This window comes from Cebus imitator, unplaced genomic scaffold (assembly GCF_001604975.1).
Source record: "Cebus imitator isolate Cc_AM_T3 unplaced genomic scaffold, Cebus_imitator-1.0 Scaffold106, whole genome shotgun sequence".
NCBI lineage: Eukaryota > Metazoa > Chordata > Mammalia > Primates > Cebidae > Cebus > Cebus imitator.
Window position 1 is genome coordinate 1,983,169 of NW_016107421.1, and position 2,920 is coordinate 1,986,088.

Here is a 2,920-nt window from a genome sequence, read left to right on the forward strand (position 1 = left end):
TTGACCAGGATGGTCTTGATCTCTTGACCTCATGATCCACCTGCCTCGGCCTCCCAAAGTGCTGGGATTACAGGCGTGAGCCACCGCGCCCGGCCAATTGTTCTTATAAGGCAAATATGCATGAGAACTTTTTCTTCAAGACCTCCCAACTTTGTTTTATTAGGATTTGACATAAGTGACTCTATATTGATTCTGATAATTTTCACCAATCTACACCCAGCCCCACCTGACATCCCCTAGGGGGTCTCTGTGGCCTGTTATCCCCGAGGACTTTCCCTGGCCACCCTGTAAAAGTGTGGTCAAGCCCAAGTGTGGCTTCCAGTGGGCAGATGGGCGGGGTGAGAGAAGGATTTGAAGGAAGGTGCAGCCACTCACTCCCCAATTTAAGCCAGGGGTGTGGGAATGGAGGGAGAAGTGCATTCCAGATTCATCCTAAATTATTTCCGGACCTGCCTCTAGTTAGAGCACATAGCTTTCCAAATGGTGTAGGTGACTAAGACATAGGATAGATGCTGTAAATTTGTATAAACACCGGTTCTTTTGCATTTCAGATATTCCAGCAGGACAAAAATGGATACGTTTTCCTCTTTATTCATTCAAATGCATTCTAGTCCTTTTGTCTGATAACTAATTTCTGACTTCATCTGTACGAAGTCTGCCGGCTCACTCTGTACCTGGAGTGTCCCCTACTTCTTCTGAAAGGACCCAGTGAGAGCCTGAAATTGGAGATGGTGTGGAGGAGAAGGGACCAGAGAGCTACAAAGGGGTCTAGAAGGGCTACGGATTCACCAGGTCCCATGGCCCAGAAATGTCAGAAACCCATCATTCCTCACCCTGCTCCCACTCTGTCCTCCCTGTCCCTTCTCTCAAAAACATAGCTCCCTCTTACCGCCTTCCCATATCTACATAGACAAGAGTTCCTTCAGTCTCAACTACAAGCCAATGTCTTCTCTGCCAAGTGCCATTGCACCAGCACACAGGGTCTCCAGCCTTCTGCAGGGCCTTTGTAACACGAGGTCCCACCCCCTGTCCTGCACCACACTCATCCTTGAGCCTCGGTCCTTTGGTAGCGCATCTTTAATATTTGAAAGCTTGAGATCCTGAAATGAAGAATAATTAACCAAGACTAAATGTTTGGAGTTTCCCTAGTTGAAGCGACTCGGGTGGTACCTATCAATCACAGTGGTCACAGGGAGAGGGTCCCCCCGCTGTGCAGGGAAGAGCTGTCATTCTTACCAAGAGAGTTCAGAAGTGATCTGGGGTTGCTATAAATTTTCTGTGCATTTGATATATTTTCGGCTGCTCCAGGTAGGAATGACTGATGTTTCCGTGGATGCCCTGAGATGTGTTGGTGAGAAGCCCATTAGAAAGTGATTATTTAATAGACCAGGCACAGTGGCTCATGCCTGTAATCCCAGCACTTTGGGAGGCTGAGGTCACGAGTTTGAGACCAGCCTGGCCAATATGGTGAAACCCCATCTCTGCTAAAAATACAAAAATTAGCTGGGCGTGGTGGTGCACACCTTGTAATCCCAGCTACTTGGGAGGCTAAGGCAGAAGAATGGCTTGAACTCAGTAGGTGGAGGTTGCAGTGAGCCAAGATTGCACCATTGCACATCAGCCTGGGTGACAGAGCAAGACTCCATCTCAAAAAAAGTGATTATTTTTAATAAAAAATATTACTAAAATAACATTATAATTATAATATTAATATTTTATAATATTAATTGTCCCCATAGCAGAAATGAGGTAAAGAGATGAGAAGGTTTGGGAACTTTCTGGGAAGAAGTCACTTAGGTATGTGACATTGTGATATGCTAAGAAACACATTTTTGGTCTTTGTCCCCAGTTTCTAATATGGAGCTCCTTTTAAATCCCTTGGGAATTTCCTAAGTGATGGGGTTTAGAGGAATAACTTTTGTTATCAGAATCAGCCCTTTCGGCTGGGTGCAGTGGCTCATGCCTGTAATCCCAGCACTTTGGGAGGTCAAGGTGGGCAAATCACTTGAGGTCAGGAGTTTGAGACCAACCTGGCCAACGTGGGGAAACCCCATCTCTACTAAAAATACAAAAATTAGCCGCGTGTGGTGGTGAGCACCTGTAATGCCAGCTCTACTCAGGAGGCTGAGACAGGAGGATCGCTTGAACCCAGGAGGCAGACATTTCAGTGAGCTGAGATCGTGCCATTGCACTCCAGCCTGGGTGATAGAGAGAGACTCCGTCTCAAAAAAAAAAAAAAAAAAAAAAAAAAAAAAAAAATCAGCCCTTTCAACCTTACCTGGGTTTATTCTAATGAGGTGACACTGTTACCCCAGAGACAGCTTCAAGACCAAAGGAGCCACCCACACGATTAGAAGGTAGGAACGTGTGCCCACTCCCCACCCTCCAGGGAGGGAAGAGAGGCTGGGGATTGACCTAATCCCCAGTGGGCAATGGTTTAATCACCAATGAGTACATAATGGAACCTCCACAGGATCCCTAAACTCTGGGGCTAGGAGAGCTTCTCCTTGGTGAATTGCTCCAGGCCTGAGAAGGCCACACAGGGCACCTGGAGAGAGAATGGAAGCTCCAGGCCCCTCCCCACCTCGCCCTGGGCAGCTCTTCCGTTGACTCCTTATGAGCTGTATCCCTTATAATGAACTAGTCATGGTAAGTAAAGCACTTTCCAGAGTTCTATGAGCCGTTCTAGGAAATTATCAAACTAAGGAGGGAGGTTTGGGATTTGTGATATAGAACAAGAGGCTGAGATTTGCGACTGACAGGCATCTGAAGAGAAGAGGATCTGTTAACTTGTGGGTGAGTGTTAGAATTGAAGTGAATTGAAGGGCACCCGGCTGGTGCTGAAGGGGTTGGCGTGGGAAAACTGCCCCCCACATTTGGTGTCAAAAGTGTTGTAAGAAATGGTTCAGAGGCCAGAAGA